The 25857-nt window shown below is 33.5% G+C and overlaps 1 protein-coding gene across 8 annotated transcripts in view; it reads left to right on the plus strand.

Annotated features, from left to right (window-relative positions):
* Positions 1–25857, plus strand: part of NAV3 (neuron navigator 3) — a 1126484-nt gene that overhangs the window by 796056 nt on the left and 304571 nt on the right. The gene's annotated exons all lie outside the window — the stretch shown is intronic.

Genomic DNA, 25857 nt, shown 5'->3' on the forward strand with positions numbered 1-25857 from the left:
TTTTTTTGGTGATAAATAAAAATACAGTATACTCAAAAATAAAAAGGTATCAGGTAGACTGAGTGCAATTTTTCATCCAAAGCCTCTAGTTCATAGCTGTCATTACAGTTTAGCAAACTGCTCACCATAATTATCTGGATTCTAGCTAGTAATCCCCTTTCCATTGTATAACAAGTGAGGATGCTCATGATGGAAGTTCTGGAAGAGATGATTTTATTTCTAAATGTCTTTGTAGAAAACATAGAAAGTTAGTGTATATTGAATGATGCTGTTGTTTTGGATAAGAAACCCTCTGAGAAAAAATCTTAATCAAACCTATACCTTGTCTATATCCTTGGAGAGTTGTGATGTGCTGAAAAATACATCCAGATTAGATCTAAGGCAAAACCTGAACACAGGACTTTCTGACTTAGAGGCAAATTATTCATCCTATATGTCATGCTGTTCACCACTTTTTAAGCATTAATTCTAATAACTTTTATGTTGCTCCTCTTAAATAGAGATGAATGCCCTCTTTTGATGGTATTAAAAAATTCCATGTATCCAGAGAAAGAACTGATAAATAGAGGTATATATAGAATAATTTTACTCTATACATGTTTATATATATGTGTGTATATATATATAGGTGTGCATAAATATATATTTATATATGTATATAGGTATGTATATTTTTTATGTATTCTACCATCAGGCATATATATATACCTATTTGTTTGTTTCTAATGGTAGACATTTCTAAGGTGGAGAGAGGGGAGGAGGGAAGAAAAAAAGGAAAAATGAAGTTTGTTAACTTTGTTGTCTATTTAAAAGGAATAGAAAGTTGAATATGGTAGATTTTCAGTTGGATATGCAATCACCTTCCCCCCCCCCCCGGAAATTATGAAAAATGCTTATTTCATTCCATAAATTAAAAATAAAATAAAATTTAGAAAAAAATGGAAAATTTAGGGGAAAAATGGAGGATTGGATAGCCCAAACAGACACAGAAGTTTGAAAGCAACCTCTATATTAAGCCATGACCTGCATGTGACTCACTGCAGCCCTTTTCACTATTGAAAAGTTGGCAAATTGTGTTCATTTGTAAGGCAATAGTCATCATTTACAGATTTCCTTTTCAGGAGAGTCTTCATGGACCAGGAAGCCCTCTTGGTTACTTACTCTAGTGGCATATTAGATAAACACTTCATTAGTTCATTTTTAAAATGAAAACTATCATATGAGTCGATTAGAAGACAGTATAAAAGAACAGCAAATTTTGCATAGAAGATTTCCATTTAACCAAACAGTATTTTTTTTATTAGATATATTATGGAAATACTTATTTTATTCTATCAATAAAAAAATTGAATAGAAAACAAAAAGAAGCCAATCCTTAGAGGCAGCTAGGTAAATAGAGTCTAAGACTGAATTTAGGAAGCCTCATTTTCCTGAATTCAAATCTGGTCTCAGATAGTTACAAATGATTTGACTCTGACCAAGTCACTTAATTTTATTTGTCTCAGTTCTCCATCTGAAAAATGAGCTGGAGAAGGAAATGACAAATCACTCTAGTGTCATGACCAACAAAACCCCAAAATGCTGTCATGAAGAATTGGACCCAACTGAAAAAAATGACTGAATAACAACCAGAAGTTCATCCTTAAAGGAGAGAATGTGGATGGAGGTTGGGGAATGGAGAGGAGAACATTTTTATTTTTTATTTATTTAAGGCAATGGGGTAAAGTGACTTGTCCAAGGTCACATAGCTAGGCAAGAAGAGGGCCCATTTTAAAATTCTCCTTCTCTAAGAGTAGGTTGAATGTAAGAGACACACTCATTACAAACTATCTCAGCAGTGGAAATATTTAAAAAAATAAAATAAAACTGTTCACTCATTCATTGAGAATCACTGTAGCTCAGTGGATAGATGACTGATCTCCAGGTTAGACAGACATGGGTACAAGTATCATCTCTGGTGATAAATTGCCTCTCTGACCCTGGGCCAATTGCTTAACTTCACAATAAAACTAAAATCAAAAAACTTGTCTTTTCTCCTTCCCTCTACCACTTATTCCTTAACATGATAACAAAAAGCCAATATAAAAAACCCTAAAAGTTCCAAATGGAGATTTAAATACATTGAGGAGTAAGGGAGAAAGAAAAAGGCCATCCATGGAAGTCATTTTCCCAGAAATTATGCTATAGCATAAAATCAGATTCCTAGTTCATGAATGCTTGGAATATATCAAATTCCTTGGTCTCTAATAGACTCTAAGAGTAAACATTTGAGGAAGTTTTTAACTTGGACAGCCTCTATTTTTTTAAATGGGAAATTAGTTCAAAACAAGCATCCCCTACATGTCTTTCATTTTTGTCTGGCAATCCTGCACTTGTGCCTTTGTATTTCAAGTCAATGGCATGCATTTTTTGACTATTTTTAATCGAGTGGGCATTCTGGACATTCCTGGTATTTAGAGTGGACTAGATGATTTCCTAGTATAAGTTCACCAGAGCTGTGGCCTGAGGCATACATACATGCATGCATGTGTAATCCTCTTACCACCCACCTAGAAATGTTTGCCCAGAATGTCCCAACCAACAGGTGCTATCCAAATGAGTTCTTTTCTCTTAAGCTCTATGTTTAACAAAGTCTATGCTAGGCTCCAATTTTCACAACATCCCATATCTCAGCTGAATCTAAAAGTGGACTGCTAGGAGACTCTTTCTTGAAATAATAAAGTATAACCATGATTTTGAAAACTGAAATCTTCTTAAATTCAGTGACTTAGCCACAACCTTGCACAGTGGAAAACATTGGAGTAGGAAAGACAGGGGTTCATATTGCATCTCTAGGACCTGATACCTGTATGACTATGACCAAGTCTTTTAACTTCTATGACTCTCTGTTTTTTCATCTATAAATTAAGGGATTTGCCTCCAACTAAATTTTCCTCCTCTAAATCTATTATCCTATGATGCCAACATAGGTTTGCCTCAATTTCTGCCAGAAATTTTTGTATTCTATATTGTATGAGCTATGATTATCCTTGGTTTGCTGACAGAATAAAAATTCAGAGTGTTTGATTAGAATGATTCAAAAATCACATGACAACTGAAGAGGGAGAAGGAATAAGCATTTGAATTGTACCTACTATACTCTAAGAATTGGAATAAGAACTACACAGATACTTTATCCTTTGAACCTCGCAAAGACCTTGAGGTAGTAGCTATTATTACCTCTATTTTACATGAGAAACGGAGGCAAATAGAAGTTAAATGATTTGTCCAGGGTCACACTGCTAATAAGAGTCTGAGGTTACATTTGAATTCAGTTCTTGTAACTCTAAATCGACTGCTATATCTAGAGTTATTTTCCTTGCATGTGATTCTTCCTGACTTCATTTGGTACAGCAGTGGTTTGGCATTCATTTCCTTCTCCAACTCATTTTACAGATGAAGAAACTGAGGTAAATAGAATTAAGTTGTTTGCCCAGGGCACATAGCTAGTAAGTGTCTGAGGTCAGATTTGAATTCAGGTCTTCTAATTCCAAATCCACTATTCTGTCCACTGAGTTGTTCTTGTTTAGTCATTTCATTTGTATCTTACACTTTTTGACCCCACTGAGATTTTTTTTTGGCAAAGATAGAGCAGTGGTTCGCCGTTTCCTTTTCCAGTTCATTTTACAGATGAGGAAACTGAGGCAAATAAAGTTAAGTTGTTTGCCCAGGGGCACCCTAGTGTCTGAGGAAGATGTTTTCCTGATTTCAAGTCCAGGGCTCTATTTACATCATTTTGCCACCTACTATGTGTGATATAAGAACCAAAGACTGAGAGGCAAATTCAATCATTCAACCTCCTAGTTTTGTTGTTGTTTGTTTATTTTTATACTGACTGTAAATAAATGATTGAGTTTTTCAGTGAGAAATACTGAATTTTTAGTTTTTTGCAAGGTACTGGGGTTAAGTGACCTGCCCAAGGTCACACAGCTAGGTAATTAAACTCAGATCCTCCTGAATCCAGGGCCAGTGCTCTATCCACTGCACCACCTAGCTGCCCCAATACTCAATTTTTAGTATTACATTACAGCACACAATGAAGACCTAAATCATTACCTTATTACCTTTAGTTAAAGGATGTCTGTCTTCCTCAGAGGGAACAACAGGTATGGCAATCTCTTTTCACCAATGCAGATCACAATCCATCGAAGACAGTAGATAAGATTTAGAATTATTTGAATCACATTGGCTGTGTCTTTCCAGCAATTAGTGATATTTCATCCTAAGTCTAGTTACTCTACCCATCAGGTCATACTTCCTCTGTGGAGGAATAATATGATATAATATAATATAATGATATGATATAATAAATATAATATGATAAATATGATAGATATAACAAATATAACAAATATAACTAATATAATATAATATAATATAATATAATATAATATAATATAATATAATATAATATAATATAATATAATATACTATACTATACTATAATATAATATAATATAATATAATATAATATAATATAATATAATATAATATAAATGATAAATATAACTAATATAATATAATATAACATAATATAATATAAAATATAATATAATATACTAATAGCAATAATAGCAATGCCAAATAATGCCAAATAAATCTTTGTCAAATGTAACTGAATCAATAGTACTGCTGACTTTCCTACTGAAAATTATTTTTAGCGATTGTGGTGCAAGTCCCATTGCATTGGAGCTTCCCAATTAATTGAAGTAGGAGAGGCAAACACCTGCAGTCCATCTTCATTCAACAGAAGGGGACCTGTCACTTTCTAGATATCTGTAATTAGTTGATTGTCTCTTAAAGATTAGATTAATTAGACCACCGCTTATAATCGTTGATCTTCTTAATTGCATAAGGTGTCTTACTTTTTTTAAAATCCCCATGTCACTCAGAATCAAATTTCTAATGAGACAATGAACCATTTCAATTCAACATGAATCCCCCAACCCAAGACAATCAGAGTTAGAAGCACCTTGCCCAGGGTCACACAGCTAGTACGAAGTCAAGGCTTTGAGGTTAGATTTGAACTGAGATCCTCCTTACTCCAGGGTTGGTACTCTATCAACTGTGCCACCTAATATTTACTGAGTGCTCTCTAAATGACAGACATTGTGCTAGGTGCTGGAGATCTGGGTAGGAATGAATCTGTGTTTGCAGAGAGCTACTGTGAAAGAACTTCCTCTACCAATGGGCCGAGTCTCTTCTTTGCAGTTTGAAATATTGGAGAATTGCCTAAGCCCTAAGAAATTACTTACGTTGTTCAGGTGTCAGAGCCCCTGGTGTAAGAGATAAGACTTGAACTCAAGTCTTGTGGGCTCCAAGGTGGGCTCATTTTCTATTTCTCCTTGATTTTTTCAGATGATGGAGATACAAAGAAAGAAGTGTGAAGGGGTAAAAATAATATAGTCACTAAATCTACTGAATGACATGCTGTATCATTGTGCCTTTAGGACTTGGAGACATAGACCCAATAAAGCCCATTTACATATTTGTCCTACTATTGCTGGGACTGATCACCATTTTTGAATTTGAGAGAACAGCTTTATAACAAAAAATAGGTCTGAACACTAAGGTTTCTTTTTTAAGTTTTAAATTCCTTTAATTTACCAGATACTTTTTCATTCATGTTTTCACTGAGTATAAAGATCTTAAATTAGCCTTGTTAAGGAACATTTGTTCAAAGTTAAAGTATCTTTCTGATTTTCATAATTGACTTTATAAATGAATATGACAGTAATTTAAAGATTGAAGAATCTTAATTTACTATTTCTTTTCATATAATCTTCATTTCTGAATATATTCAACTCCTTTCCCTTATTCTGATGTTATCTCTTACAATAAAGAAATGGGAGAGGAGAAGGGAAAGTAAAGTTAAGCAATAGTGACATTACAGTTCTATAAAGAAGGAAAGCAGTGTTCATTTCTTCATATTTTAATGGGGTGAGCTTCTTGAAAGGAAGGACTTTTATTTTTTCCTCTATATACTCAGGTTTCATCTAATGCCTGGTTCATATTCAGTGCTTAATAAATTCTTGCTGATTGATTATCAAATAAAATATAAAGTGATGGGGTGGCTAGGTGCCGTAGTGGATAAAGCACCGGTCTTGGAGTCAGGAGTACCTGGGTTCAAATCCGGTCTCAGACACTTAATAATTATCTAGCTGTGTGGCCTTGGGCAAGCCACTTAACCCCATTTGTCTTGCAAAAAAATAAATAAATAAAATATAAAGTGTTTTTGTAAACCTTAAATCAACACATTGAATATTAATTACTATCATTCAGGGTTTGTTGTTGGTTTCAGTGACATTGTTATAGTATTGTTATCTTGATTCTTCTGCTTCACTATACGTCAGTTCATATGAAGTTTTTCCATGTTTTTCTGTATTCTTCATATTTATCCTTTATAATGAACTTGGTAAGTGCTGTTTACTTGAAATGTATATTTTAATAGAACTTAAGAGGCGTAGCCTATAATTAATTACATATTCTTCAGGGTTTATTGTTAGTTCCATTTACTTTGTTGTAGTTGTTGCATATATTGCTATCCTGAGTTTTCTTACTCCACTCTATTTCAGTCATATTAGTTTTTCCATGTTTCTCTGAGTCTTCATCTCTATCCTTTAATATGAACTTGATAAGCACTGTTTACCTGAATTGTAAATTTTAATGGGATTTCATAGGGTTTAAATCTGCAAGTAATGCTAGAGATTATCTAGTCCCAGCCTATCATTTTATAGTTGAGAAGATTGAGATTCAGGGAGATTTTGTGATCTGGTCAAATTTACATTGGAAGCAGAAGAGCCAACTTTTGATCCTAGGTCCTTTCATTCCAAATCTGGTGTTATAATTATGTATAGAATCTAGTAAAATATTCTTGCACACATTTTCTTGCTTTTTGATGCCATTTAAATAATTAGAGATAATTTGGCAAATTTCATTTTTTCTCATATTCTTCCTACTATTTGTGTTATAATTTTTATAAGTAATAATTTAATAATAGCTAGCATTTACATAATGATTTAAATTTTTTTTAAGTGTTTTACAAGTATGATCTCATTTGATTCTATGACCACTATGAGAGGTAGGCACTATAATTATTCCCATTTAACAGATGAGGAGAGTAAGGCAGTAAAAGTATCCGAGGCCAGATTTGAACTTGTCTTTCTAACTGTGCAGGTTCAGCAGTTTATCCACTATGCTACTGAACCAAATTAAAATGCAATGATGATACTTTGATTTGTCTTCCATTATGCTGGTATGTTGTTTTCTTCTTATGGTCAGATACTTTCCCTTTTAAAAGAGTAAACTGGGAGTCCTATACCAGAAGCCAGACAATTTGCCTGTTTCTTATTATAGCTATGCTACTTGGTAGAATATGTTTATGAGCCTCAGTTTCCTTCTCTGTTAAAAGAGAAAAAGTGTTAAGAGATGTTTTTCTAGATGCTAAGGTTCCCTTTAGTGTAAGCATTATATATATATATATATATGTATATATATATATATATAGTATGTATATTATGTATATTCCAAAAAACTCTCCTCTATCCTAAAGGCACCCCCATACAAAGTATATATATTCAACAATGTTACAAAAATAAATTTGTTTTCAATGATAAAATTGGCAAATGGATTATATTTCTAATAAATTTCCCTGGAATTGCTCATTGCTTAATTTTATTTTGCATTTTAAGGCCTTCCTTATGCCCATTGCCATTAGTAATATATTCTTTTTTTAATTTAATATTTATTTATTCTCATTTTGTACAAATAATTCTTAGTGAAATATGACTGCAGTCTTAGCCAGTGAAAAAAGTTTGCAGCATTCTTTTCAGGATTTTTTTATTCCTTATCCCTCCACCCTATCTAGATCATTTTGGAAATACAAATTCCCCCTATCTCCATATATCCTTTACTCTTAGCTTAATGGAAAAAAGAAACTAGATATAAAAAAAAATTGTTGTTATTTTGGAACCAGGGAAGTGCATACAACTTAATTCTAAAAGAAATATGAATTCTGGGAAACTGGAAAGAGATAAAAACAAAACCCAACCCCCCAGGAATATTATAGCCAAGTTCCAGAACTCCCAAGTCAAAGAGAAAATATTACAAGCAGCCAGAAGGACACAATTCAAATATTGTGGAGCTGAAGTCAGGATCACATAGGACTTAGCAGCAACTACATTAAGGACTTGTAGGGCTTGGAATATAATATTCCAGAAGGCAAAAGAGCTTGGAATGCAACAGATATTCAAGTTCCCAGAAAAACTGAAGTCCTCTTCCAGGGGAGAAGATGGACATTCAATGAAACAGGGGAATTTCAGATATTCTTATTGAAGCTACCAGAGGTGAGCAGAAAGTTTGATCTTCAAGTACAGGACTCAGGTGAAGCATAGAGAGGGTGAACAAGAAGGGTGAATTATGAGGGATTTTATGATAATGAACTGTGTGTATTCCTGCATGGAAAGATGATAATGATAATACTCATATGAACCTTCTCATTGAATAGAGTAGGTAGAAGGAGCATATTGAAAATGGAGTCAATGGGTGAAAGGGAAATGTACTGGTAGTAAGAGAAAGGAAAGGTAGAAGAGGCTAAGATATCTCATGTAAAAGATATGTCATGTAGCTTTTGCAATGGTATGAAACAGGGGGAGGCAAGGGAGGAATTGAAGGAGCTTTCATTCTCATTGGAAATGGCTCGGAGAGGAACCAGCATGCACACTCAATAGGGTATAGACATCTAGAAGAAAAAGGAGGGAGGAGGGATGTGGATGATAGGGGAAAAGGTAGATCATAGGAGGAGATAGATATAACACATTTTCTTTTTTTTACTTTTTGCAAAGTGCTGGGATTGGGTGGCCTGTCCGGGACCACGGGGCCAGGTGGTTGCTGGGTCTCTGGGGTTGGGATGTAGGCTTGGGGGCCTCCTGACCCCAGGGCAGGTGCTTTGTCCACTGCATCACTTGTCTGCCCCACAGCACATTTTTGAAGAGGGACAGTGAAAAGGAGAGAGAAAATATAATAGATGGTTGTAGGGAGGAATGGATAGAGGGAATTACAATCAGTCACAGCAACTGTGGAAAAACATGGAAGCAATTTCTATGATGGACTTTTGACAAAGAAAGTGATCTACCCCAAGACAGAGCTGATGGTATCAGAACACAGACTGAAACACATTTTTTTCTCTTTCTTTTACTTTATTTCTCATGAGATTTTATATTTCTTGTAGGGGAGGGGGTATTATGTTTACTCTTAAACAAGAATATTTTAGTTATGTATACATAAATTAAAGAAAAAGAATTTAAAAATTAGAAATTAAAAAGAAATTAAAGACAAAGGAATCCATTGGGCTCCTCTATGCCAAATGATTATACATTATTCATCACACAATCCACATTCTAGCCATATTAATTTACTGAATTTCCCCATATTTCTTTCTCCTCTATATGGATCTATGCAAGGAATCCTTTCTATTGAGCCCTCTTAAAGTCCATAACTTACTTTAAAGGCTCAATTGAATATCATCTCCTAGGTAAGTAGGGGACATAGTCTATGCACCTTGACCCTGAAGTCCAGAAATCTGACTTTATAAATGCACTAGCTATATGACCCTTAATTCACCTAAGCTCTCTCAGTCTTAATTTCTTCAGCTCTAAGATGGGGATAATAATTAATAATGATAATGATACCTACTTCTGAGGGTGATTATAAGGGTCACACAAAATAATATCTGGAAAACACTAGACTTAGTGCCTGATTAATAAATGGTTTTTTTCCTCCCTCCCTCCCTTCCTTCATTCCTCCCTCCCTCCTTCCTTCCTTGCTTCCGTCCCTCCTTCCTATTTTCCTTCCTTCCCACCTAAATGATGTCTTTCCTGACTTACATAGTGGTTAGTACTTCCTTCTTCAAGTAATATTTATTTCATAATACATTATAATTGTTTAAGCATTTATCATTAATGTTTATTTTATATTACATTTATAAGAATTAAATTATGTATACATATGTGATATTACATTTAAATTTTATATACTTGAGATTTATGTGTATATACGTACATATAAATATATGTAGTTTTTATATAGAACACAAAATTCCTGAGCATAGAAACATTTTACTATTTAATTATTTCAGACATTTCTGACTCTTTTGGGATTTTCATGGCAAGAATATTGAAATGGTTTGCCATTTCCTTCTCCAGCTTATTTTGCAGATGAGGAAACTGAGGCAAATAAAGTTAAATTGCTTGCTTAGGATCACAGAGTAGTGAGGGTAAGATGTCAGACTTGAACCCAGAGCTTGCTGGTTCCAGGGTGTCACTCTTTTCATTGTGCCACCTAACTACCTGTAGGGACATTTAAAGGGAGGGGATTAGGTTTTTGTCTTTGTAGTCCCAGTTGCTAACATTGAGCAGCACTTGATGTTTAAGAACTGGACAGAATGAAATCAAATTCTGCTTAAATAAATTGTTTTTACAAAATTGCCTTATATGTATAACCAAAATTACTGGTATTGGGAGCTACATTGTTCTCAGGTTTCAGATTAAAAAAAAACTAATCATAAATAGTCTAAAGTAATTTTTGTACTTTTAAAAATTCATAAGGATTTTCCTTTTATATTCAACTACATAAAACATATAATGTGATCAAGATTACTAAACAAATATAGTAGGAAGTTTTAGAATTAATTTTACTTCTTAGAGTAATATTTTTTTATTCATAGCAACTATGTCACAGAAGTTCAGAATTAAAATGAATTTCATTTTTATTTTAATTTTTGCTACACCAAAAATCCTTTCCTTGACATTTCCAATAAATTAATAAATAATTAATAAATAATAAACAATTAATCAATACATCAATACATACCATCAATTTCTGTTTAAAGACCTGTAATGAAGGAGAACCCCATATATATTCTCAAGCAAATTTTTCTCTATTTGGATATTTTTAATCATTGAGATAATTTTTCATTATGTGGAACCAACAATATGCCTCTCTGTTACATCAACAAATTAACTTACTCTCTTCTTGGTTTGCCCCATAGGGCCAAGATGAACAAATTTCAGGTTTGTAGGACCATAAAAGCATACAGAAGAGAAATCAGTGATAGTCAGGGCCAACTTCATTTTATTGATGAGGAATCTGTTGCTCAAGATGTTTAAGTGATTTGATCAAGGTTAGAAAATGTAGTGAGGGTAATAAAATTAATGTCCCTTTCCTTAAAATAATTGAAGATAGTTATATCACATTAAAATCTCCTTTTTTCCCCAGACTATCTCTCCATTTCTTGCCAGTTTTATTTATAAGGAATTATTCTGAGACCCTTCACCATTCTGGTCTGTATTTTCTGGACATTCTTTAGGCTACCTAAAATATAATACTGAGAACTGAAGAAATTTTCCTGATGGTTATCTGTCCAGGATATAGTACAGCAAAATGACCATCTCTCATGGTCTGGATGGGATGTTTCTCTTAATCCATCATCAGACTCTTTTAGCTTTTTTGGCTGCCATGTGGGAATTTTAAAAAATATTTTACAAGAAAACAAGCTATAAATTGAGAAATTTTTAAACAGCAATGAAACAAAAACTCAATATGGAGGCATACCCTGGATGCTTGATCCCATCTCTAAAAATGGTTTTTGGCTAAATTATTACCATTGGAACTCAGAATGAAATTGCTAATGTCCCCATTTGTTTTGTCTTAACTGTCAAGAAAAAATAAAATATATTCATTTGTGTTGTATTTATTAAGGCAGGAAGGTAGATAAATTTATTTTACAACATTTGAATTGAAGCAAAAAAAGAGCTGTGTTGGTAAACACATTCCCTTAGTTTTCCATTTAACCAAAGCTTTTGTTATACAGGGCCAGTGGTCTCTGTAACAAAAATATGCTGTGTCTACACATAACCACAATAATTTTTTCTGAATTTTTGTAAAATATATTTGGTGATTTTTATCTAGGATTAACAATTTTTTACCTTCCTCTGAAAATCTTTTGAAAATGATTAAAAATAATAATAGTAAAAATATTTATAAAATTCTTAAAAGTTTATACTATACAAATATACACACATAGATAAAGTTTCAGTTATATATATGGATAATCACATTTGATTCTAATAACCCTATTGAAGAAATTTTTTTGTTTTTGCTCTTGCTTTTAAATCTCAGTTTTATAGATGAGGACAAACTGAAGTCAAGAGAGGTATTACTGACTTGGTTAGGGTCACACACTAGAAAATGCCTGAGACAGGACTGAAACTCAGCTCAGGAGTTGGCTGATGATGGCCAGTCTGTATTAGATCTGCAGACCAATCTTAAAAAAAAAATAAAAAATTGGACTAATGGAGCTCTAACTCCAAATCTCGAGATTATATATGGAGTATTCAGAGAAGATTAACACCTCTGGTGGGAGGACTTGCCAGGCTCTTTTCAGGACTGGTCATCACTTTCACCCAACTCTCACTTGTGGCTCCAAAAAGCTATAGCTTGCACAGTGGACACACCATGTGGACAGATGAACTAAACCAGGTCGAGTGTAACTGGCAGATTTCAAATTTATGAGACAATTAAGGAATATCTACCTAAAGAATGCAAAGACTTCCCTTGACAAAGTGGGAAAGATGAGAAAAAAATTGTTCCAACAAGCATGAAGACAACTTAATCAAACACTTTGGATCTTTTAGCACTTGGGATGCCAAGATCATCAACTGTGTCCTGGGCCATTGCCAGTTGTCCTGAATTTGATCAAATACAACTATGCATAGGTACAAATTGCCTTTTTTAAAAGTTTTTTTTTACAAGGCAAATGGGGTTAAGTGGCTTGCCCAAGGCCACACAGCTAGGTAATTATTAAGTGTCTGAGGCTGGATTTGAACTCAGGTACTCCTGACTCCAGGGCTGGTGCTATATCCACTGCACCACCTAGCCACCCCAAATTGCCCTTTTTTTGAAGGAAACACAATACAGTGAGAATGGAACATATAAAGTCAATTTTCAATATGACTGGTTTTATGAAGAAGTATGTGTTGTCTTTTGATTCCTTATTCAATCAAAGAACAAAAGACACTACTTTTTTTTTTAAATGAGCAACTGGCTATCATTGTACACATTTGTGACTCAGCTAAAAATAGAGGATGAATCTGGTGTACCATGAGGCTTCAGGTGTTCTGAGCTGTAAAAGAGGTGAAGTTGCTTGGTTACCTGTACTAAAATCAAAAATAGTAGGGTAGAAGTGGAGAATGAGGTCAATGGTCTACCTAAGGAAGGAGCTGACTATCTTAGGTCACAAAGAGACCATGTTAATGCTTTTGTGCCGATCAGCAGTGGAGTTGACTGGAGTTGGCTGATGATGGCCAGTCTGTATTAGATCTGGAGACCAATCTTAAAAAAAATAGAAAATTGGACTAATGGAGCTCTAAGTCTTAGTCTAGTTTAGCTCTGTGGTCTTGTGAATTATGGTTTGACTTCCTTTTCACTGTTCCTCCCCTTCTTCTTCAAGCTCTCAGGGCCATGACCCTCCAAGCAATCACATCATTAATACTATCTGTTGCTAATTTGTCTTTTAGTCACCAAACAGGATGACCTATTGTGAAAATATAGACCCAGTCCTTTGGATCAACAAAGTAGAGGGGGAAGGGAATGAGAACTGGGCTTGGACTTTATTGATTTCATGGTCTGATGCTCTTTCAATTACAGCCAGACAGTTTGCTTGAACTGGACAGTTTGTTCCTGAGTATAAATCATTACAGTGAAACATGCTGCTCTAGTAATTCCCTAACTGTGTTTCACTTGTTCAGTAGATTCTGAAATAGATCCCTGAAGTATTTCTTTCTGCTTGGAAAAGAGGGGTGAGCACCATGAACATATCCTGATAGTATAACATTAGTAATTTATCTTTTCCTTATTCTTCTTCTTCTATGCCAGATACAAGGTAAACAGGAAATAGTTAACTGAGAGAGGCACTGGGATTAAAAAAGGTTGGAGAAGGAGAAATTTTGATGGAGATTTAAAGGAAATCAGACAGGCCAGTAGTGAGGGTGGAAGAGAGAGAGTGGTCCAACCTAAGGGATAGTCAGAAAAAATGCCCGGCACTGAGATGGAATGTATAATTTGTAGAATAACCAGAAGGCTGGTATCACTGGATCGTAGAGTATGGTCACAGAGAAAGTTATAAGATTAGAAAGATAGGTTATAAAAGGCTTGAATGTGAAGAAGAATTTGCATAGGTCCTGGAGTCTGGAGGATATATTTGTTATTTATGAATTGTAGCAAGTACCTCTGTATAATCTGTTAACTTAGCATCTAGTTTAGCCAAGATTCCTTTGACATAGCTTCAAAGTAGTGCTACAGAATTGAAAGAGCCCTGGATTTGCAATCAAAGCAAATGACTTTAGATCATGCTTCTGTTGGTGCATGCTGTTGAGTCTGAGCATAATGATTAACTTTTCCACACTTCACTTTCCTCATCTGTAAAAGCTGGGAGGTTGGACTTAATGCTTGCTAAGGTCATTCTCTTCCAACTTTAAATCTATAATTTTCCATTCTATCATATTACAATCCTTTGGATAGGTTCTGAAGAAGTGGCTCATCAATATCTTCATATTGTTAGTTTCATTTTGTTTAATTTCATTTAATTTGTTTATTTTTACCATTGTTAAATGTTAATTAAATATAAACTTTTAATAATAATTAATTATAGCATATTATGTGAATAGCCCTATACTAATTAGAATGGTACCATATTATTTAAAGATTCAAAGGGGATAGGAGCCCCTTTTGAAGCAATGAAGAGCTTGATTGAAGTCCTTCATCTCTGACAAATTGTAAAAGTCACTTATGCTTTGTTTTAGAGATAGCTCTTTAAGAAAATAAATTGTCAAGAAAGTGATTTCCTGCATGGGTTGATGTAGTTTTAATCCCCTATAAAAATGAATCGAAACATTCAAAGATACTGAACAACCAAGTTTGCTATAGAAAACTTGCTTTCTAAGCATAAGGATTTAAAATCCTATTAAGTCAAGTCAGCATCTAGTCTGCACCTCAGGGAGCCAAGATGTACAGGTAAGGCAGGCTATACTGGAATTGGGAGCTGGTTTAGTCAAAGATGACTTATTCTAGAGGTAACTGAGGAGTACATTAATTAGAGCACTGGATCTGGACTTGATGATGGACTCTGGATGATGAGTTCAAATTTGAAATTAGATAGTTTCTAACTTTGTCATCCTGCCCAAATCTTTTATCCTCTCTGTCTTAATTTCCTCACTTGTAAAAAGGAGATGATAATGACACTTGTCTCCCAGTTGTTGTGAGAAACAAATGATATGATATTTGCAAAACACTTTGTAAACCTTAAAACATATATATATATATATATATATATGTTAAGCACTAGATAGAGATTTCAAATTGTTAGTAATAATTGAAAATCTATGTGCATTTTAACTATATTTTATTTTCATTTATTTGCTAGATGTGCTGGTAGTTTGTTTAATGGTGGAAATAGTTATCACTGCTACATGTTTTGCTATTTAGATTTGAAAGAAGTGGATAATGTTTCCCAGAATGTATTTTTATATTCCTTTCAAAAGTTTCAGTTAAATAAATAGATTACATAATATTACTGGAAACTATACATGAGAAAACTACTATTCTCTTTAGAAAGTGTTCTAATTTTTAAATTCAATATTTAAACACTTGCTCTTAATGTTTAAATATTGAAAAGGTTTTTTAGAAAAATAAAAAAAAATTGTTTTTTTCCAAATTTCAGGCTTTTTGTATGCTTAATTGACTTTAACACCCACATGTAATCAAATAATGCAGTGGCATAAAGACCTAACTTAGAAAAACAAAAGCTTAAGTCCTTGGGGAAGAGGCTTTGTCCTTAAGGAGTTTCATTTTTAAAAGGACCTATTGATCTAAATCCCAAGGACCTAATTGGACAGTGCTACTTAGAAATATAGCACATCCACTGTCTTATAGATATGTGGAATTGCAAAAACAAAGTCCCATGGAAGAAATAGCGCATTTCTGGAGGGTTTGTCATGTCAGTTAAATCTAGTGACAGTAGATGACAAATATCTTAACAATAGAATACTTGGACAGCAAGATTATCAGTTACCTTGAAGATGTTAAGCAATTTCTTGTTTCTGAAAGAAGCAAGAAATAAAAAGAAGAAAAAAAAAGTCTAGGAACTGAGAATCTCATCGGTGCAATGTATAGAGAGTCAGGTTTGGAGTTCAAATCTGACCTGTGGTACATAATCACAAGGTCACATGGTACTTAAAACCTAGATGACATTAAGCAAGTCATTTCATTATCTGCCTCAGCTTCCTCAACTGTAACAAGCAGATAATAAAACTAACCTTCCAGGGTTTTTGAAAAGATTAATTGAGAAAATATTTGTAAGTCCCTTAGCAGAATGTCTAGCATGTTAAATAAATGCCTGTTCCATTCCAATTCATTGCTGTAGCCTGATCCCAATCATATATATGTGTGTGTGTGTGTGTGTGTGTCTATATATATATATATATATATATATATATATATATATATATCTATATCTTTTCATTCCCCCTTTTGATGACCTGCACTTTATTTTTATTTAGTGGTTTGATACTGTCATGTGATTCTAAGTAATAAGCATTATCAAAATCGGTGTTAAAAGGATCAATCTTTGCTTCAGAGAGAATTTGCAGTCATTAGAAACTAATATGCAGTTTCCCCAAGATAAGCTTGTCTGTCCTCCTCTTCTCTCCTCAGATAACAGAAAACTGAAATATTGAAATAGAGCAATATTACTGGGAAAGTTTATATAAATATGTATATATATATGTATTTATATATATTTGAATGGGAGTTACCTCAGACACACTGAGATTTGAGAGACTCTAGCTTAAAAAAGGTCAAGGTCTTCATGGACTCCAGAGTCATCTTGGCTTATATCTTGCCATTGGTCTCTGATGACTTTGGAGGAAAGAGTAAGGCTTATGACTTTGCACAGTTCTGATTCACTGAAATCCAATTCACTTGCCAGTTACACATCACCTCCTGATGTCAATGATTCTGTTAAGATAATGAAGGACCAACAACAATTGCAATAGAATGTATTGCTTTGTTGGCCTTATGCATTGCTCCTTGGATATTGATTTTCTTGGTTTAGAGTTTTTAGGAGTTAGAGAAGTACAGAAGTAGAAGACATCAGAGGATGTGTCGGAGTGACATATTCCAACATTATTGATAAAAGATGTTAATATTGAGAGCTCTCAAAAATGGGATAGACTATATCTGAACATAATGCTTTCCCTTCCATTGGACTTCTTCAAGTAAAATGATTGTATAGAATGGGTGATAGAGGTGCTAGAATGATGAGGGTCCTGAGAAACCATTGAATACAACCCCCTCATTTTGTAGACAAGGTAACTGAAGTACAGAAATATTATTTACCCTGAGTTACACTATTATTTATTTAAATGACATTTGATCCTAGGATTCCCTGACTGTAGGTTCAGTAGCCTATCCCTTGGTTCCAATCATTTGATCTAGGAGCTTTGGGAGTTGCCTGAATCCTTCTATATAGTTGGTTTAATAATATTGGTTTAATAATAATAATAATGATAATAATAATAATAAATGTTTTGCTTTCTCATAGAGTAAATATCAATAGAGATAATCCATGTACACAAAAGTTCTTTGAATGACTCAATACTTTCTAAGAGTGTAAAGTAATCCTGAGACCAAAACCATTGAGAACTAAGATATTATATCATGCTTTTTCTGAAAGCTAGATTACTAGGCAGATATATTACAGAAAGGATTTTTGGTTAGGTTTAGTTTGATTTGATGGAACCTAAGATCTCCTTCTGTACCTCTGAAGGCCTTTGATCCCAATGCCCTTCCTCTAGAATTTGTAATTCTTTGAATTCACTTAAAAAAAATGGGGCAATGAGAGAAAAATATTGCCGTTCTTTAAATGTCACTTCTGTAACTTCTAGAGTTGGGTGTTATATAGTGAAAAGAGCCTAGTATTTGAAATCAAGGAAACTGAATTTGTTTTAATTTTGTTTCTAAATTATCACTATCACTGAGATCCTTTGAGGATCAGTTTCTCCATCTGTTAAATCAAATAGTTAAACTAGGTCTGTCAATAAATCATTTAATATATTTCAATGATTGATTTTTATTTAATTTTAGTTATATTTTTTTATCTCTAATAGAATGCATTCTTGCTCAGGATACAGAGTGTTTCATTTTATCTTTGTATTGTTACTACTTATATCAGTGCCTGTAATTAGTGCTTACTAGATTGATTGATCATTAAAAAAAATAGCAATGTGATAGGGATCAGATCTGTGATTTCACTGATAGAAGGAAGTCTTAGGTAAGGGAACTCCAACTATTACTATGTCAGGAAATAGTCTGCCATAGTGTTACTTAGAACTTTGAAAGGGTTGAGTTACCAAGAACCACAAAGTGAGTATGTGTCAAAAGCAGAACTTGACTCCCAGTTTTCCTGATTCTGAGGTCTGCTTTCTAACCGAATATTTGGGATTGTCATTTAGAAAAGACATAATAGAACTGTAATAACTCCAACAATTTGTTGAATGTCTTTAACTTATTAAAAATTCTTGAAACCAATTTACTTGAACCTTGTATATTTGTATGAGAATAATTGAAAAGTCTGTATGTTGCCTCCATCAAAGCTGCTGTGAGGAGAGAAAAAAAAAATCATTGTTTTCCCCTACATGGTAGCTCAATGGTGAAATAAGTTTCTAATTGATAAATGCCCCAAGTAGCTGATTTTTAAGCTTTGAAGTTCAGCTGCTGGTATATAAACTCACGATTTCTAATATTGCATGCAACAGTGGGTGGGGGAGTTTCCCAGGAAAATATTTTTATGTGATACACATTTGCTGCCTATGAATAGCTCCTTGAAAAAGTTCAGGAGATTCATGGGTAGTTATTTGAAAGCTAAATTAGACAACTTATGGAATATGATTCTTTCCCATGATTATTTTTGATGACTATCCCATGTGATAGTAAATGAGAGGAGGCCATCAAGGGTTTTACTTTATGTTGAGAGATATACATTTCATATTGGTAGTTATAATTTACTCTGCTGCACAGATATAGTTTATAAACCACGTTAGGTAAGCCACAGGAGCTGAAGTGAAAGGAAGGCCATTATTTACTCACGTATTTCCTCATGGGTCCAAGGAAGATCAGGTAAGTTTTGGTTTTCCAACATCAACTTAGAACAGAATCAGTTTTTCAGTCTTTTGAAGGTAACTTTAACATATCAGACTTTGTTCGCAACATAGCTCCTTCGATTCCAAGTTGACTTTCTTGTTGGGAAAGGGACATACTATTATTTTTAAGTCTTTAAATCTTGTTTAGAGAACGTTTTGCCAACAGAAAGATTCAAATAGTGTTTTTAATATGAATTTTTAATTCTGTCAATATGTCAAATGAGAAAATGCATAAATGATTCTGCAGAATTTAAGTATTAATAAGTATGAGGTCTTATTATTGTAAATTTTAAAAATCTTACTAAATATGGTCACCATCCTAAATAATATGTAAACCTCCTCGAAGAATCTATCCTTGGTGAACATTAGTAAAGGATCAGAATCCTTTATGTTTCATTTTACTTTACAAAGACTTAACCAAAAGTTTTCTAAGGACTCCCAGGTCTCTGCTAGTTCTAAAATTCTATTATGCTGTGTCTGTTCCTGTTCACTAAATTATAAATAGCTTGTTTATGGATGAATATTGACCCTTTCAATCAAAAAAATTACTTCAATGAATTCTGGTAGTCTGAAAGAACTTTAGAGTTCTGACTCTTTTCATATGTACTTCAAAAGATGTGATTTTTTCCCCCTCTTTGAAATACAGTTTTCCTGCAATTTTTTCCCCCATTAGATAATTTGAGAACTAACAGACTCATTGTGGACAGCAACAAAATTTCATGTGAAGCATAAGCAATTGATTTAAGATGCTTTAAAAGTAGTTCTTTAAAAAATTCTTCTACTACCACATTTTTACTATTATTTATTACGATAAATTATTATAATGATTATTAATATTTATTATATTATTAAAATGAGAACAATGAAGTTTATTTTAAGGAAGTTTTAGTGCTTTGTTTCTGTTTTCAATGGATTTCTTTTTTTATTTTTCTCTTTTTTAACTTCTCATGGAGCATAAAAGGAAATCATATTTCCTTTATGCCTTTGTTTCCCTTGTAGCCAGCACATAGTAGGTTCCCAGTAAATTTTGACTTTGAAACAATGTTCATCAAAATGGGAGTAAACAGACTGCTATTTGTGTAATTTACTATCTAGCTATCTTTCCGGTGTACACATGGATTATAGACTCCTTGAAAGTAAACTTGCAGGAACTTTCATGGTTGTCTCAAAGGATCATGGATTTAGTGTTGACAGGAGCCTTAGAGTTTAAGAGAGACAAAGACTATAAAAAAAACATGCAAATAAAATAAATTCTTTCATTGCACAAATGTATGTAAATACGTACATTCATTTATGCATGCTGATATTCAGTCAGGTCTGACTCTTCATGTCCCTTTATGGGCTTTTCTTGGCAAAGATAGTGGTGTAGTTTGTCAGTTCCTTCTTTTCCTCTATGCATATATATATATATATTTCTGAATTATATACATATATATATATATATATGTATACCTTTTCCTCTTGCTCTGAAAGACATATATAGTACATATTTGTTGCCATGGAAATATATACATATATACATGTATATATGGAGAGAGAGAAAGAGAGAGAGAGAGAGAGCGAGCATGAAAGCACTCCAATCCTTTAGACCTAAAGTCACTGTACTGCCTCTCCTTAATGGATATTAAGTGCAGCTTTCCTAAGAAGACAATTTACATACATTGATCCTGGGGTTTTGCATCATTGTAAGGGTAGTTATGAAAGCAACTATGGAAGGTCCAGTGACTAAAGTCATTAGTCAAATGTCAATATTCACTATTAGTTGCTGTGAAACAGAATTGAGGGTTGAGAGGGGAGTCAACTGATATAGAGAAGTCTGATGTGGTTACAATTTATTAGACCATTTATAATAGTAAAATAAATCCCATCTGTGTTTATTGAAAGGAAAAAAAAATATAGTGTTTGTAGATTAGTTCAAAGATAGAAAAACTGTGGTTTGCCATGGCAACAAATAGGCAGTTACCATAGTGCCATAGATACCTTGAGAGAATTTTAATCATAACTTTTTATTTTAATAACTGGGAAGAATTTTTTAAAAAAACTAACATCAGGAATTTATTGAATGTAAAACTCCATTAACTGCAATATTTTATTAAATCTTCTAGCCAAAGTTATTTTAAATTATTATTGCCCTCTACAAGAGAGGGCAATGATAAGAATGGAATTTGAGTGTCTACTTAAGAGAAAAAACATGAAAACTCATAGACACATAACTGGATTTTTAGCCAAAGTTTTTATTGCAAGCTCCTTGCTGTTTCTAAAAACTGAATTGTATATTACTACTGACTATGATACATTTGTCTTGGAATTTACACAAAGAATTGGTAAACAAAGCAGAAACAGAAACTTGTATGAGGTACTTCTGTTAAGAAATAACACGTTAGTCAAATCACTTAACAAGTATTAAGTTATACAATGAAAAGAGGCTTACATTTTATCTGGAGAAACATGGCAAACACATTGGTAAATATAAAGTATGAGGTATTGTGAAGGAATGAATCTACCAGGATCATGGAAGGTTTCATGGAGGTAGCCCAAGACCTGAGATTTGAAGAAAACTAGACATTCTAAGAGGCTGAAGTATGTGAGGACTTTGTTGACTGATCTGGGGAGTCTGTTCACTTCAACTTGGCAATTGATTAGATATGGTAAGTGAAAGATAGAAAAAAAATCAGTGATAACTAAAGTTATCCAGTCACTTGGGTTATGGGAAAGATGGTGGTGTTTGTCTCAGATATAAGGAAGTTTGGAAGAGGAATGGATTTGAAAGGAAAGAAAATGATTTCTTCTTATATTGAGATACCCATCCAGTGCTAAATGCCCAACAGGTTGTTGGTGATTGGATTTGGATCTTAGTTGAAGGATATGGACTGAAGGTGTAAATCTTGGAGTGACCTAAATAGAGGTGACACTTGAAGCCATGGGAATGGATGAGATTACAAAGATAAGAGGATGTTGACAGAGAAGGGAAAGGTCTAGAATAAGTCCATGGGTGATTATATATAGAGTTAAGGGGTAAAAGATGGATTTAATATAGCAAAGGAGATGAAAAACCAGATATGTAAGTAGAGATGTCAAGGCACACAATAAATTAAGAGAACTCTACCTGGAAATCCTTAGAGTTTCCCTATCACCTACCAGGTGAAGTTCCCAATCCTGTGTTTAACTTTGGAATATTGCCTGACTTTTGTAGTCTGTAGTTATCCTCCTGTCTTTCATGTATTCTACGCTTTAACTAAATTGGACAATTCTAAACCATAAAAATCCCTGATGTTTTCTGCTTAGGGGTATTTTGCATATGCTGTTTCATATACCTGACCGATTAGAATGCCTTCTTTTCTCATCTTTATCTGTGAATTCTTCTAATTTTTAAAACTCCACTCAGATACTAAAAACTTGAAGGAGCCTTCCTTGAGCTTTCTTCCCTTTCACTGGCTTTTTTTCTCATATCTCATGAAGCATCGGCTTTGCATATACTTAATGCACTTATCATATGTCAGAGCCAAGTTACATATATGTCTATTTACTTTAAGTAAATTCATCAATAGAAGGTCAGGGAAAATACATGCTGGGGAGAGAAAAATCATTCATTGGTACCACCAGACATAAAGTCTGGATTTTATGCCCATTTTCTTGCAACCTACAATGCCCTGGGAAGAATCTAGAGTTCTGATCTTAGGTTGTCAGATTTACTTTCAAGATGGGAGTAAATGGACAAAGGAGGTTGGGGTGGAGAAGGGGCAGCAATATTAGCAAATGGAGCAATGCAGAACTAATGGAGTACCTCTACCAGCAGTTTCAGAGCTTATCTCTACCTACTTTGGCTCCCGGTACTTTATAGGTGAATTTAATAAGGCAGTTCCTTTTATGTTAGGGAATTTTCATTTTAACTTAACCTAAGACCTCCTGCCATCTCTTCTCTCACAAAATTTGGCTCCATTGTGTTTTGTATGACAATTTCTTATGACTTATATTCCTAATAGGTCTGTGATGATAGGAATTTTGTGTAAATGCTATGTTCTCCCAACCTAACCTTTTAGCGTATTGCTCTGTATTCATTACTGCATGTTAATTTGTTAAATTGAAATTCTTCTATAGCACAATAAATATGGCTAAAGGACCAAAGCGACTTTTAAATAGAGATAAGAATATATTTATGCAATGTTGATGTTCAGCAATGTCCCTTTGGATATTTACCAGTGTATCAAATAACTCTTGAAAAATATCTTTTGGATCTGACAATAACAGATGATAATTACAACTGGCATTTATAAGTTATTTAAGTTTTTGTGAAGAATTTGAATATGTTATTTCATTTAATTGTTTCAGTTACCCCTGAGAGTTAAGTAAAGCAGTTGTTATTCCTATGTTACAGATTGGAAAACTGAGACTAAAAGTATTTAAAGGATTTTCCTGTAACCACATAGTAGATACCAAAGTTTGAATTCATTTTAGGTCAAGTGTTCTAAACACACCGCCCCTGCAAATTGACAAGTGAACAATTTAATATTCATGATTCTTTTGGTATATACTAATTAAAGTGAATAAAATGGAGGTAAAATAATTTTTAAGACATTTGGGATCAATTGATAAATTATGGATGGTTTCACATCATTCATATCATCTATAAAGCAAATAGTGATTGAGATGAATGTGAAGAAGAAAATTCTTTGGTAATTCTTTTTCTTATCTTTTTCCTCTGTTACTTCCCTCTCCTTTTCTTCTTACAACCAGTGTCATAAATGAAGTCTCAATAGTAGTATGATTTTCTGTTGTTTTGTACATTTCCATGTTAAAAATTATAGTCATGTGGCTTGGAAGGAGTTCATTCTACTAATCTTGTGTTAGACTGACTTATAACCTTCTTTTGGACTCTCACAAAAATAACTTTTAAAAATAGGTGACAGGGGTTGTTAATGACCTACAAGAAATTACATCAGATGTTTATGGCATCAGTCTTCTGACTCACTTTTATAAAAAGGCACACACTTGCTATGAAAAATGCCTCAGGAACAGCAGTACTGTCAAGCAACCATAATTTAATTTTAGTAAAGGAGAGAGATTTCCAAATGTTCAACCCAGCTCTTCCTGGCTATATCAATCTGCCTCGGTCTCAGTTTCTATAACCATCTTTGTCTCTGGATTTTTTTAAAATCATATTCTCCCTCCCTCTGTCCCACTCTCTCCTGCTTGCTCTCTCTATCCCTGTCTGTCTGTCTCTGTCTGTTTCTCTCTGTCTCTTTGATTCTCTCTCTCTCTCTCTCTCTCTCTCTCTCTCTCTCTCTCTCTCTCTCTCTCTCTCTCTCTCTCTCTCTCTCCCCTCCCCCTCCATCTCTCCCTCCCCTCCTCTACCTTTCCTCTCGTCGTTCTGTCTCTTCTCTCTCTCTCTGCCTTTTTTCTCCCCTCCTCTCTCTTCCTTGACTTCCACAAGTTTTTCCTCTTAAAATGTTTTCCTTTAACATTATTTTAGCTGAAAAAAAAGAAAAATTAGAAAGCATTGTAATAATTGTTTCACCGTAAGCCCTGCTTTAGTATTTTTACAGTTCTTTGGTGCAGTTTCTACATCCTAGGGTGTCCCAGAGGATGTAAAATTTGCCAGTTAATTGCGAAAGGATTTATGGCAATGAATGCAAATCCCCAAAGACTGTCCAACTCAGTGTATCTTGCTTTAGAGTTTAAGAAGAAATCTAAAGTAAACCCCAAGTATAGGCAGTAACAGTTAAACTGACAGAGAGCCCATGTTTATTTGAACAGAAGCATCATCAAAGACAACCTATATGCATGAGAAACTTCTTAGCACAGTAGAGTGGCCCTTAAAGAATCATTTATTTTTTAAAGTATGTGTAAATGCCAAATTATTCATCCCTCCCTTTAGTGAATAATAGTCTCTATAAAACAGTTTGATCTTTTTACGAGGAACTGATGTTTTATATGTTTACTTTCTGCTGCATTAACTTAGTAATTTGTTTTCCATGAATAGAAGACATATAGAATTCTGGCAAAATCATCCTTGGTAAAAAATAACAATGATCTCTCTGTTCAGAGCCCATATGAAGATTTGGAAAACATTCTTCAAGTTGCACTTGATGATAATAATAGAAGAACAATTCAGCTGTATTCTGTCATAATTACTCATTAGTTTCTATTTTTAAAATACTTAAAATTTAAGTGAGACATGAATACAAGCAGCAACTTGCTTGATGTCTATTTTAATTTAATTAATGTCATTATACCAAATATTGTAACATTATTTTATTCACTCCCACCAAATATCGATCAGAATTTTTTGTCCATTCTTAATTTTCCTCATATGAGCATAATCTATATTCTGTTCTTGTAGATGATGATTATGAACATTATCATCCTATTTTTTCCTCTTTTATTTTTGGAATTTCACATAAATATTTTTTCTTATTTCTTTGAGGAACTCAAGGAAAATGAATTAATATCTCAGAAAACTGTTTATTAAAAGAGGATAATTGTTGAGATATAATCTGCTTAGTAGTTTTGTGATATTATTAAGTATAGATATATATTATATATTATATATAATTATTTCTGTTTC

Source organism: Macrotis lagotis, chromosome 2 (genome assembly GCF_037893015.1).
Source record: "Macrotis lagotis isolate mMagLag1 chromosome 2, bilby.v1.9.chrom.fasta, whole genome shotgun sequence".
NCBI lineage: Eukaryota > Metazoa > Chordata > Mammalia > Peramelemorphia > Peramelidae > Macrotis > Macrotis lagotis.